A 15,121-nucleotide genomic window follows, 5' to 3' on the forward strand; every position below is an offset into this window, starting at 1 on the left:
TCATCTGTACATTGTATGTAGATAGCAGCATCCAAATACTCAAAAAGTCCATTTCAAAATAAGGCATCTACACTTTATATCAGATAGCTCTGTCATCTGTACATTGTACGTAGATAGCAGCATCCAAATACTCAAAAAGTCTATTTCAAAATAAGGCATCTACACTTTGTATCAGATAGCTCTGTCATCTGTACATTGTATGTAGATAGCAGCATCCAAATACTCAAAAAGTCTATTTCAAAATAAGGCATCTACACTTTGTATCAGATAGCTATGTCATCTGTACATTGTATGTAGATAGCAGTATCCAAATACTCAAAAAGTCCATTTCAATACAAGGCATCTACACTTTGTATCAGATAGTTCTGTCATCTGTACATTATGTAGATAGCAGCATCCAAATACTCAAAAGGTCCATTTCAATACAAGGCATCTACACTTTGTATCAGATAGCTCTGTCATCTGTACATTGTATGTAGATAGCAGCATCCAAATACTCAAAAAGTCTATTTCAATACAAGGCATCTACACTTTGTATCAGATAGCTATGTCATCTGTACATTGTACGTAGATAGCAGCATCCAAATACTCAAAAAGTCTATTTCAAAATAAGGCATCTACACTTTATATCAGATAGCTCTGTCATCTGTACATTGTATGTAGATAGCAGCATCCAAATACTCAAAAAGTCTATTTCAATACAAGGCATCTACACTTTGTATCAGATAGCTCTGTCATCTGTACATTGTATGTAGATAGCAGCATCCAAATACTCAAAAAGTCTATTTCAATACAAGGCATCTACACTTTGTATCAGATAGCTATGTCATCTGTACATTGTATGTAGATAGCAGCATCCAAATACTCAAAAAGTCTATTTCAAAATAAGGCATCTACACTTTGTATCAGATAGCTATGTCATCTGTACATTGTATGTAGATAGCAGCATCCAAATACTCAAAAAGTCCATTTCAATACAAGGCATCTACACTTTGTATCAGATAGCTATGTCATCTGTACATTGTAAATAATAATAATAATAATACACTTTATTATATCGTAATAAATAATGACAGTTCATCTTAAGTTGAGGTACTAAAATATAAAAAAGTATATATTTGTTGTATGTGGGAATTACCCTAAATACTAAAAAGTATGTCGACGTCTCTGCACTTAGTGGCTGATAACTGTGTCACTTTTACACTGTATGTTGATAGCTATCATTACTTAAAGTTTCACAGTTAGTTTCACCTTTATTTTATTGAAATGAAACGACCCTTAGAACGTGCAAGTTAAAATGTTTTGCACTTTATAATGTACTATTTATTCTTATGTTAGATCTGTCTCGTTATTTTTGTAGATAACTCAACACTGATCTATGGGCAAATCTCTCAGTAATGATAAAAGGCGTCAAAAAAACAGTAATTTTGTGCCCACACTCAAGCTGAATAGAATGAGCTATGTCCGAGCTTTTCAACCCTGGAATTGTAAGAGGAGATACATTAGGTGCAAAGCTATTCAAACATTAGTTTTTTGGTTGTTGATTTGGCAACAGTGGCCCGATATTTTGTTATATTTTACCACCTAACTAGATTGAAGGTTTGAATTCATGCCGACTATTTATAAGTTTAGTTGCAATAAATTACTAATTGTCATAAAAATTTATATTTATGGTGAATTGAATGTCATAAATATTTTCGTAAAAAATAAAAACTCATTCACAGGAAACGAGGTTATTGCAAGAATACTGATATTAAAGTATGCCATGACAAAAAAACCATGAGTGTAACAGTTTCTTAGGAGGTGCTCCACTCGTAAATACAATCTAGGTGAGAATACTGACGCACCAAACCCTGATGCATACACCTCATTATGTCAACACAGGTGGCGCTATTCAGCACAGACCTGTGTCCTATGACGCATAACTAGCCTCTGAAGGCTAAATATCCATCCGCTACCATTTTTCTCAGCGTTTCTGCCGCGGAACTATATAACAGTATTTTTCTTGTTTTGAACACATCCTCTCCCGATTTTTAGCAAGATTTAATCTTTAATGAGTTGATACATTAAAATAACACACAACACTCATCAGAATATCTTATTTTATTAACATTAAAATGCATGTAAATTGGGAGGTCAAAGGTCTAATTTTTCTCAATATTGCATTGACACGCAGATCGCCGCAAACCAACCGAATAGCGCCACCTGTGTTGACACAAAGTGGAAATAGTTAATATGTTGATCCCATAGATGATCATAGCTTATGTCATGTACAAAATATGACTTTAATTATTGATCTTTTTTTGACAGGATCTGCCAGTAAATGAAATATTACACAATCCAGTATTAGTCTGGAAGCTAAGGCCAAGAATTTTGAGTTTAGCTGCACCCCACGTCAGTCATTGCGGAAACAGACTTTTCTTATGCAAAATTTTCTGACTTTTTCAAAATGCTTGTTTCCAGGACGGAAAATGTGAAAGGTGTGAAAATTGACATGTTGCTATGGCTACCTGAAATATCATGAAATCATTAAAAAATCTATATTTTCAATACATATGAAGATACGGATGTAAAGTTGGTACCAAAATGTAGATGGTGGATTGGGTCAATTGTTTATGAAATCATATATGCTAATTAGCTAATTTACATATTTATAAATTACCAACAAAGCTTTTTTTTTTTAAATTGTATATATTGCGAGATTGTTTTTTTTAGGAAGATATAGTCTTCACAACACTGTTTTTGCCCAATTTTATTCTGAAGGTTATCAATTTATTTTCTATAATTATAACGTGTTATAAATAAGACAACTATGAACATGGCAATCAGGTTTGAAAACAACATCTTTATTTATACAATTTATTTGCATACAGAACATAAATGAACAAGCTTTAAGGCAGACTATTTACCATATCATGTGTCTGGGTTTTACATATGGAGACCAGTAATTACAACTCTACAGAAAGTGTGCATCTGCACTGCTGCAAATTGTACAAATACTTACTTCACATTTATGTTCTGTTACTTTACAAAACTAGTTTTAGGAAATTATATAAAACCTTCTTAGATTAATACATGTAAAATGTTTTCCAGGTTCAATGGTGTTCTTAAAGTGTTTTAAATCAACATTAGTCATAATCACTGTCAGCATCTGGCTCAGGCTCAGGCTCAGGCTCAATGTATCTGCCAGTATCAGTTTGCGCAATCTGTCGCTGAACATCCACGTGCATCTGTGCAAGGAAATCCTGTATTCTTGCAGGTTTTGCAGCTAACCATCTGGACCAATGCTTTTGGTGCTGGATCCTGAGTCATCCACAAGATCTTTATTGTGTTTCCTTCTACCACCCAGCCATGTCCATTGGGGCTCGGAGCTTGAAATTAGGCATTCAGTAAATTCTTCCAGGTCAGGGCACTTTGATTTGGTGGTATTGTATGAGTTTCTGCCCCCTTTGACATCTTTCTGTACCTCACCTTATTCACACTGGTGCATTTGGCTCATTATAAATGCAACACAGCCCCTTTTCACATTTGGTCAGTATGTCTGCTGTAAGGTCAAGCCTGTCACCCAGATCTTTCAAGACAGACATGAAATCTGCATCTTTGTTCATTAACTTGAAGAATATCTTCTTACTGTGCCACAGAAACTGCTTGTTGAGAATGCGTGCATACCAGGAAGTGTCTTGCAGACGTCTTCTCCACGTTTCCTGCATATAGCTTGAATGTCAATGTATTTCCATCGTTTCTGAGTAGCCTGTATGTTGATAATCAGTGGAATGTCAATTTCTTTTTGAAAATACACAGCAAGGTCAATCACATCAGTGTCAGATGTTTTCAGGACAACTGCTCTTAAATCTCCAGTTTCTGCAATTTGCTTGCAGTGCAGCAATAGTTTTGTGTCAGCCTCTTCAGCAAAGTCTGTCAGAAAAGGAACAGCATCTTTGAGTATTGAGTCTTCATGTACCTTCAATCTGTGGCATTCTTTACTATGACAAACAAACAATGATGTTTTTTTAATGATATCAGAATAACCTGCATCTCCATTCTTCGACCATTCATCCACCAGGAATTCAGGAAGATTCTGTTTGTTCTCACTGTTTGCCCCAGTCATTGGATGCCTTCTGAGATCCACAGGTGATTATATCTTATCCCTGTCACTTTGCTCCTCCTCTCACCTTCTGTATTTTTTAATGGAGACTGGAATGTAGTTATCAATCACAAGATCAATTCTTGCAGGTTGTGGAGCTATGGCTTTACATGCAGAAGAGAGCACAAATTGGGCCACTTCAGTGAAGGATGATGACTTCCTGTTGTTTGGTGTAGGTTTGAGCTTCTGGATAGTGGCAAAACAATCACCAGGGCCATGTTGTCTAGTATGGGATACCTTTCTCAAGATCCTCCAGGAGTTTAGACTTTTGTGATCTGTACGCCGTGAGGTGTCTCTATTGCCCATGGAATTTGACCTAAAAAAAAGTTTCAAATAGGTTAAACTCTCGTGACCTTGCAAGAAACACCAAATTGCAGAAAAATGAACGGTCTGCCTTGATGATTAAATCTCGTCCCGCAACTTTAAGTTAACAATCAGCTGTTTGTGTTGAGACTGTTTGAAGCTTCTGTTTCGATAGCGTGTCAAAAATTGATGCTTCAGCAGACTCTGATGATTCAGTTCTTCACAAAGTTGATCACCAATCAATGATCACTTATTTGTTTTATCTTCTGCTGCTACCCCTGTTGAAATTGAAGTTAACTTCTCTGATTCAGAAAATGGATTCAACATGCTGGCAAGGACCTTGACTACCTGTCTCACTTCTTTCTCATCGTTTTTTTATCTGAGAGGACCCTGTCTCTTTGTGGGCCACTTGCATTCATCTGATATGCCAGCATATCTTCCGATGTTTTCCGTTATCTGTGAGTGGTCCGCTGTTATTTCAATTCATCTCCCAACTGCATCTTGATTTCTGCTTTTTCCAACAATTCCTCCTGGTATTTTGTTCCTCTTGTTTATTGTTTCCTCAATATCTTTGCAATCTTTGCAAATGGATTTTCTTTGATAGTTGAACGCCAAACTGACCACGTGTTCGCTGGTGCAAAGTTAGTTTGTCCATACCTCGCATAATGGTCTACAATCCCTTTCAGCTTAGACTGTAATCATATGAATGGCACTTGGATCCCCGGTAACAAACATGAGGTTTTATTTACCAGGGATGCAAATGTCGTAATCGTGATCACACTCTAAGCTGAAAGTGACAATAGAACCATTTTGGGTAAGGAACAACTATTTATGAAATGTTTAGTATCACTGAGACAAGGGTAGATTAAAGGTTAGTATGTGGTAAATCATGAAGCCAAGATCCCGTGAAAATCTCATTTCGTATTTTGACATGTAACAGAACCTAATGATCTTGGCGATTATCAATCCTGTTGGACATTAAATAACAAAATCTATGGTTTAAATATTGCACTAAAATATATACCTTGCCATGGCGGATCTTGAGGGGGGTTTCTTGGCCCCCTCCGTTGAAAATTGTATTCATTTGTTTTTGTATAACATAAAAAATCATTAACTTAGTCTGGCGATTTTAAAGTTTGGACCCTCCTTAAAAAAATCCTGTATCCGCCCCTGCATTGTTTGGTTAAAGAGACTACTTCTCCCTAAGCGAAAAATTGTATCAATTGCATTGTTGTTAAAACGTGCATACCCGGGTTCTTTCGCGTACTCATTCAAATACGTTCAAAATATCGAGACGAGATTTCCGTGGGACCTTGGCTTCATGACTACACACAAGCCTATGGATCTCGACAACCCCTAGTTATCTATTTCTGATAAGATATATGCTTGTATAAGGTTAACTTATTAGCAATGCTATTTAAGTTATATGCAAACAACCGTCCAATTACAATATGTACATGTAGTCTGAGGTAAGTAAGTACTTGGCGTTAGCATTTGTGAAACCACATGAAGATCCGTGCACACGTGTGAGTAGAGGCTTCGCCATGAGTTGACAAGATCGTTAACTTACAGTCGGCAGTGTTCGAATATTTTATATAAACAATGGTGGACAAAATTATGCTACGGGAAACATGTATATTCTAAGGGGCTAATAATGACTCCTCTCAAATAACTATTAGGGCTGTATTTTCCCTTTCAACTTGGCTGTCATATCTTTACCTCAGACTCGAAATGTTGTCACAGACTCGAAATACAGATAAGCTCCAGTCAGGCGCCCCGGGTTCAATCAAAGGTCGGTTAGACTGAGCTACATTTAAATTAGTCAAACCCGAATTTAAATGACAACAAGCACACACTAGTTACTTGTCTCAGTGACCTAGATTCTTTTACTGTGTATAACTCTATTGAATTTCTACAAAACAGGTTACAAAATCAAAGCACAGGGAGCCCAGGAACTATGATCAACTGCACGTCTGTCTGTTTTTTCGAGTTTAAAAATTGTGAGCTGGCTGGAGCCTTCATGCCTTGTATATTTCTTACACTAGACCCCAGCCGATACCCCCCCCCCCCGCTCATAGGGAGTGCGTACAGTTAATCATAGTTCCTGGGCTCCATGTGATCAAAGTACTGTTTTAATTTGTTGAAAACGTATGTATGTAAAATAATTCTGAACAAAAAAAAAATACATGTAAACACATAGATTCGTCCGGGCTTTGGGGAAATATTAGCTTTATATGTTGGTAGGCTAGATAGTCAAGTATCTAATAGAGTACATTTTGATAACTCGAGCTTCGGGGGAGAATGGACGGTTCGCTGTCGGTCATCAATCGAGCTGACGTTATTGTTCACTCACACCTCTCATTGCTCTGATGTTCCTTCCTACTCAAAAATAGTTCTTACCTTACATAAACATCAGTAAGCAAATTGCAAAGTTTCTATTCTTAGATATTTATTCACCTTGTCGATCGCACTACCTTCAGTATTCTCAGAAAAGCAGCCAGATTTGTGTATAAAATAAAGAGTTGCCCAGATCTACAGGTCACCGGTACCTGTCAATAAACACGACTTCATGCGACGTCATTTCAATACATGCTCACATATCCCGTTTCAGATAAAACTCGGTGGAAAAAAGCTAATATAGCAACCATATGTTTGATTAGTGGCATGAGAACTTCAATGGTTCAATTGATTCCAAGTTTTGAGTTATGAAGTGGGACATCTTAGTCAGCCAGTGTATTTGTCAAAAATTACCCTAATGTTCTATTGTCAATCAAAAAGTGTCAACTTGTCAGTGTACCATAAACACGTAGTTGGATTACTGGAGTTCTGAAAACATGGTTACATGGTCATAACGTAAGAAGTCCTACAAGTTTATTTGTACTGTATATTGTACAAAAATCCCTATAGCTAGTCCCAAAATTGTGCACCTCGCATCATGAGTTTTCTGACCACAGTGGATAATATAGATATATTTGTGTGAGAAGGAGGTTGTGTGTGAGGCGGTAAACCCCAGACCACTAGCTACATTCTCAGCCCACTGAAAACGTGGTTATACACGGCTATAATTCATCGACACCAAAGAAATACGAATACGAATACAACCCCTCGTCCTACAATTGACCTTCAGTGCACCCGACTGTGCACGACTTGGTACGTTACTGTAGTGTAAAAACGCGGTCTACACTGCTATTACCTAACTAGTTGAGTCCGCAGACGTTTATGTATGACTGTGTATGCTGTATGGATAGAAATCGTTGACAAATCCCCACCTACATCCTACAAGTGTCCACCTCACTCCATGAGTTGTATTACCATAGTGCATCTGAAGATGACTATATGACTGGGGACATGTGTTCTTCGTACATAAAAATCCTTCTCTGATTTACAGTTTTGCAGAGTAGGTTTATTGTATGCTTTTATACACACAGTAAGAAAATGACTTGTTTCAGGAACCCACCACAGACGTACGCCCAACCCCCAGATGGTGGATGGGGGTGAATTGTGGTTTGTAGTAGTCTGTTAATTCGTATGATGACATTGGGAGTCTTTGCACATGCCGGTGTACTCATCGTTGCACTGCAATCAACTATGGTCAACAATTCTGTCGGGGAGATTGTTTTAGTCACCTCTTTGTATTTCGGATTTATGTTTTTCATAGGTATGTATAAATTATACATTTTAATTTTACACTCTTACACCATAACATGAAATTTACTTTTAGTTAAAGCGGGGGTCGTCACCTGCGCATGCGTCAGATGGCCATAGCGTGTCATTGTTTACAAACTAGCGTCTACCCATGAGCCTTTGCTTTTTTAGCGTGTGTTATCGTCGCTTGGGACTCAATTCCCGCGCGTGCGCAGGTGACGACCCTCCCGCTTTAAGTAAAGTTTGATCATATACTATTTTGACAGGTCCACTTGGCATTTACTAAATGACAGATATGGTACAAGGCCTACTATGCTTATAGGGGCTACTTTATCAACTATTGGGTTGTTCCTGAGTTCCTTTGCTTTCAATATGTATTATCTGTACATATCATATGGTGTCATAACAGGTAGGTATTGTCAGTGTTATTGTCATCAAATGTTATAATATTTTATAGGAAATCGCTCTCGCTTTACTGAAATATGTTGCAGTTTATTGTAAGTGTATTGGTTATCAATGTCGTGTCTACAATTAATGTGCTAGAAATAGACATATGAAAATTATTTACTTATCAGAAACTTATACACAAATGTGTATATTTTAGACATGTACTTTATAGAAAAAAAGATGAAAAACTAACACATGTTCCATACGGTTATTATTTATTGGATTTCACGTTCGATACTGTAACAATCAATATTGGATAATGTGTTTCCATGCAACCTCGTTTATAAATATTAGAAATGGATTAGGATATTTTATTTACTATAATTGTGAGCTTAATTATTCACACGGGTCTAGTCGATAAGATTCTCGCTTCCATTGAATGTTGAGTATGACTCTAACTGCATTTCAATCCGTGATTACTCTCAATTGACGAAAATTGGTATTTGCGTTTCTGACATGCAATGGTTTAGCACCTGAGATATTAATTCACCGTTTGTAAGTGTTCTTATGCAGATACATCATAACGTATATCTGTCTTTCTATACATTCAGTTATTGGTAATGGTTTTTTGATAGCCACAAGTTTGCCGATACTTTCAAAGTACTTTGACAAACGTTTTGCAACTGCAACTGGGATTGCCTGTATTGGAAGTGGCTTGGTGCTTGATATTTGATGATTTTTTAGCACAATAATGACCACCATTCGGCCATTTTGAATAGGATCGCCAAACTAATATATTTGTTTATCTATGACATGATGTATAATGAATATTAAAAATTTGAACATAATCAGTGAAAGCAAGTCAGAGATATGGCACAAGAACCACATTCATTAAAACAAAATGGCCACCAGTCGGCCATTTTGAATCTTATCTGAAAAACAAAACTATTTGCATCAAGGTTCCATAATGTCTAATGTATATACCAAGTTTGAACAAAATCCATCTGTAAACAGCCGAGAAATGCTTGATTTTTATGATTTTTTAGCACAAAAATGGCCGCCATTCGGCCATCTTGAATCAGATCGTAAAACAAAATGATGTTCATCAAGGTCCTATAATGTCCAACGTATATACAAGGTTTGAACAAAATCCATCTGTAAACAGCCGGGAAATGCTTGATTTTGATGATTTTTAGCACAAAAATGGCCGCAATTCGGCCATCTTGAATCAGATCGTGAAACAAATTGACGTGCGTATGTATGATATCATGTATGATGTATGTGTGAAGTTTGATTGTGATTGGTCCAGGCATTTCTAAGATACAGGTCCTGACGCACGCACAGACGCACGCACGCACGCACACACACACACACACACATATTGCTATATGTTCCGATGACTTCATTGGATTAACTTTGAATATAGTTGAATTAACTTTTAATATAGTTGCGATATGAACTCGATTAAAACGCGTTCCTATATAGGGTTGCGTTTTAATTGGAGTTTAATTAAACTCAATTACAATGCAATACAATGGAGAATTACATTTTAATTAAGTTTAATTAAACAAGGGTTGAATATCCCGTGACTGAACATAGAAATGTTTGCGAAGCTTAGGTTTAGTATCGAGGTAAGGTATGGTACAATTATATTAATATTAATATAACGTGAACAATACCTTCCCCCGATACTAAACCTAAGCTACGCAAAACGTATTAATAATCGAATTAACTATTAATATAAATTATGTTTTCCGAGGACTATGAAAAAGGTCCTCGGAAGGTGTGCATGTCCTCGGAAGTTGCTATATATCTGTATTTTTGTCCTCGCAACATATAGCAATCCAAGTACACGCACGCACGCACGCACGGACACACGGAGGTCAAAACATAAGTCCCCGTTTTCGGACTGCGTCCGAACGGGGACTAAAAAAATGGAAAGCGAACGTGAGGCTCCGACCAATAAAACTACTCGGCCTTTCTGAATAATATTTCCCGATTAATCAATATTTTATGTTTATGCTTTATGTTTTAATTTTAAATCAATTTACCCATTCGTGCTGACCAAACATTTTGAACATATCCTCGGGGCGGACATCCGGGCATTTTCACCGCCTGGCAACCTGCGGCGGTGAAAACAGAACTCACAGAAAACGGTATTTTGGGATGATTGTTGAGACTCCCCTGAACAGTGTAACAAGATTTGCCCTACGTGTGTAACATATATAAATTTGGTTGTTCAGGATTACTTGAAAGTTGAGTTTGTGTTGTTTTCTCGAGTTTTCACCGGCTCGACCGGCGCTCCACAGCAGCGCGCACAGAGCCCATAGAAATGAATGTACAGCGGTGCGCGTCGTAGCAACGTGGAACGTCTTGTGACGTAGCTCCGCCCCCGAGGATAAAATACTTTGTTAATGTTCGGTTTACTAATAATATAGCGGGACTATTATTGACATACTTGTTTTAATCTCCTAATTGTGACTAAATGACTACAAATAGACCCATTAAAGTATATATTTTTGGAATCGCCAGTCTTCAAGTTTTTCGAAGGTGTGTTTGCCATGCCCATATCTGCATTTTTGTATAAAAAATAGTTACGCATTTATGCTGGTGATAAGAAGTTTTTTTCACTTTTCCTAGTTGTTCAATAGTCTGGTAAATTGAATGTGTCTGGTCAGTTTTATTCAAGCAGCCATGAAGCTAAATGGCAGTTCCATACATGGGCTAAGTGAAAGGAAATATTTATAAGCCTAAAATAAAACCTAATATTACACCTCTTTGTGTATTTGTTAATTTTACATATGTTTTTCATGACAGTAACTCATTCATTAATGAATGACGTTCAAGTGTGGAACTGTACAAGGATTTGAATACGTAAATTAGTATGTTAATCGGTCAGCAGCAACACCTAAATACTGTGCAGTGTGATAGGAAAATATCAAAGCTTTGACCCGAACCCTTTCGCTCTGTTTTAACACCGGGTTACTCAATATCGCTCTGACATATTTATTTCCTCTGCATTAACTGGCAAAATATCATAAAATCTTCACGTAATTAGATAAATGTGATCCTATAAACCAGTAACATTCGTTGAGTGTACAGAGATATACTATATTTCATGCAGTGCGCAGAATGGTCCGTTTAGGCGGCAGGTCGCCTTGATAAGTTTAGTATGTCTATATTCAGCATTTTACATAAGCTTTAATGAATATTTCCATATCTCATGAGACCGTTGACCGCTTGACGAATTACATTTGTCTAGTACAACAAGAATTGTAACAATTAATCATTAACAGTGATGCTAAGTTCATGACCGTGACATTGTAGATAGGAAATTGACCATTTATAATGGCGGCATCGTACGATGGAGTACAGTATGAACACGCATCGCGGTAAGTGTCAGGCAGGCGGTGATATAATAAGAGGTAACGTCACATTTTGAAGGAGGGAAAGAAGGGGGTCAAAGGATATTGTTGGGCACGTACATTGTTGCTTGCTTGCTTGCTATCTATCACCGTACATTAGTAAACGTGGCTATAATAGGGGATTTTCCGTACAATTGCGAGATCTCGCGAGATGTATGAAAAACGCGCGTCGAACGTCTGCCGCAAAAATCGAACGATTTGATTTTGAACTAGAATTTCTTTATTTCGTAACTCACATCGACCGGCCGATCTTCGACAGAGGAATATTGCTTCCGAATACCCTTACTTAATCAAAATTGCCTATCATCAAATGTGGACAGCACATTATTAAGCATGGAAATGTCCCCCAAAATACTTCGCGTTTGTCGAATCCCACGCGATGTTTGACGCCACTACGACGCTATGACCTTTGTTTGTCCTGTTTTTGCGTTCGATTTCACGCATAACGTGTGATTCTCGCAGTGAACGGAAAATGGTCTATTGTATGCCTTCTATACATCAGTGTATGTATATGGCCTGTTTGAGGATGGTTCATTCCCGGCATTTGAAGTCAGGGAGCTCGAATTCATATGGGGAAGGGAAGCCGGGGTGGGAGTGGAAACCAGGAGAGCGTGCTGATATTACAAAACGATGTGAGGAGGGGATTTGATAAAACCCCGTCTGAAGATGTCATATTAAACATAGGACTTACAACAAAGTTGAAAATAGGAGAAATGTGTGTGCGCATAATCATCTAATGTTGTACGGTCGTCTTATTTAGAATAATTAACACGACGTACTGAACGCGTGTCTGTTTCAAGTGGCGAGACCTGTTCAAATCTCGTGTATTGCGTTCTAATATGTTTGTAATACGCCTATAGTTTATATTACATGCATATCTCTCAACAACGTTCCATATCGTTATTGGAAGACTACCGACTCAAACATATGAAAATGTCGCTGTCATCATAGATGGTAAAAAAAACAAATTCAACTTCTTAGAAAACTAAAAGCCAAATTGCTTTGATACTTGGTTATGTTGGTACCTTGCGTGGACTTCTGTCAGATTTGTTAATTTCATGATGATATCTTCAATTCTCTTTTTTTTTTTTTTTTTTTGGTTAATATTTTTTTTCATTTTTGGTAAAGACTTTCGAATAAATATTTTCAAATTCTACTTGAACACTACCAACACGTTTACTTTGAAATTTGTGGTGCACATTATTTTTGTGAACAATTTGTTACGTTAAGTTAAGTTGACATTTTCTCAACAGCCAGAACCAGACTACTTTTTGTTATGGGTTTACGTTTTGTCTTGTGAGTGTGTGTTGCTCGACATGGCTACCACAATGATCTTGTGGGACAACGGAGCTATTTCGACCGACATATCGCTTGTTTTTTTTCTCGCACGTTTTGGCCATTCTGTGCACGTTTTAATAGAATGATAACAAATGTCAATAGAATAGGTAAGGTATTAAAGATGAATTAAGTACTGGCAAATCAAATTTTGCTAGTAATATCATATGCCTGCTGTTTAGTTCACTCAGCTCGGGTGAAGTAGTGTTTTCTTCAATTTACAGGCGAGTTATATTGTACCTGTGGATGCATGAGACTATGAATACCATTGCAGTGATTGTATGTAGTGGTTATGACAATACATAGTGTACGAGTTGATATGTTGTTGATTAAAAGTAAAACAAACACGAACCGGTTAAAGCGGGGGAGTCGTCAACTGCGAATGCGTCAGATGGCCATAGCGTGTCATTGTTTACAAACAAGCATCTACCCATGAGCCTTTGCGTTTTTAGCGTGTGTTGTTATCGTCGCCTGGGACTCAATTCGCGCGCGTGCGCAGGTGCCGACGACCCTCCCGTTTTAAAAGATACGCTGCTGAGCGTGAGTAATTATCTGCTGTCAATCATTGCCATGTCATATTAAATTCTGAAACAGGATGCGTTATCTGATCTCACAAACATTTACATAGTTATCGTTCTCAATACGTGTCTTCTTATCACATAGCGCATTCAACAATGACAATAAAAAGTGTATTCGCGTGTATTTAAAATGTTTATTTTGTTCATGTTGACTGATATGAAACACGCACGTATTCGTCTAAATATTCACACCTTGCATATTATTCGCATACAGGCTTCGGTGGTGCGGAAATTTATCCACGTATCACCAATAATTATGTCTATAATTTAAATTACATACATCATATCAATCAACAATGTTTCATATTATGATTAGAAGACTACCGACTCAAACATACGAAATGTTATTTTAATACGTATGAAAAATGCGCGTTTTCGCCGCCAGTTAGCTCAAGAGCTAATTTAATAGAATAATCAAATCCTGTATAGGTACTAGTATGTCTTTAAAGCAGGGTTTTGGTTTCATTTAGTGTATTTGGGGGGGGACTTGGCAGCCCTCAAAACCTAATATCACATGTACGAACATGAGTAATTCATTGAGTTTTGTTTAGTCGTTGGCTGTTCTCTCTCTGAACACCAAACATAATATTTGCTGATGTACTTAACAAATCAACCCAGCAATAAACACAGAGGAAGGTTTATGTATTAAGGTAGGATTTAGATGGTCCAGGAGTGAATATACATGTACATTATTTGTTTACATAAAATTCGAACTCGTGCTGTTGGACGACCACCGTCCTTTAATATTTGGCGACACTGTCCATATGGTTTGTGATACATTGGCTTTGAACAATACTAATTTGTATATTCTCATTGATAGTGAATTGGTAATTAAGGGGATCCGGCATAAGACATTTCTCTGAACCAGATTTTCAAGTCTGAAGTTTAAGTTTGGTTACTTCTCCTTAGAAACCTCAGGCACAGTCCCTCTATCCCCGGTCTGGAAACGACTAGCGTTCTTTTGTCTCGAACCGCGGTGCGGGTAAACAAACCGTAGAGGGAGTGTGCCTCAGGCATCACAATTTCCTTTGGAGACTGTAACTTTATTTTATTATATCAACTAGTTGTTTTGTGATGTTTTGTATGTAGCTCGTTTTTTTTTTTTTTTTTTTTTTTCCATTACAGTAAGAATACGGCTTGTTGTAATACCAGTCCTAAAATATACCTCCGTCCCCCTGATGGTGGATGGGGCTGGTGTGTAATGTTCAGTAGTCTGGTGATACAATTATTGACGTTCGGACCAATCTCAACAGCCGGTATTATCATCGTTTCACTGCAATCAACTATGGTCGACACTTCTGCTG

This window comes from Saccoglossus kowalevskii, chromosome 5 (genome assembly GCF_978046115.1).
Source record: "Saccoglossus kowalevskii chromosome 5, keSacKowa6.1, whole genome shotgun sequence".
Classification (NCBI taxonomy): domain Eukaryota; kingdom Metazoa; phylum Hemichordata; class Enteropneusta; family Harrimaniidae; genus Saccoglossus; species Saccoglossus kowalevskii.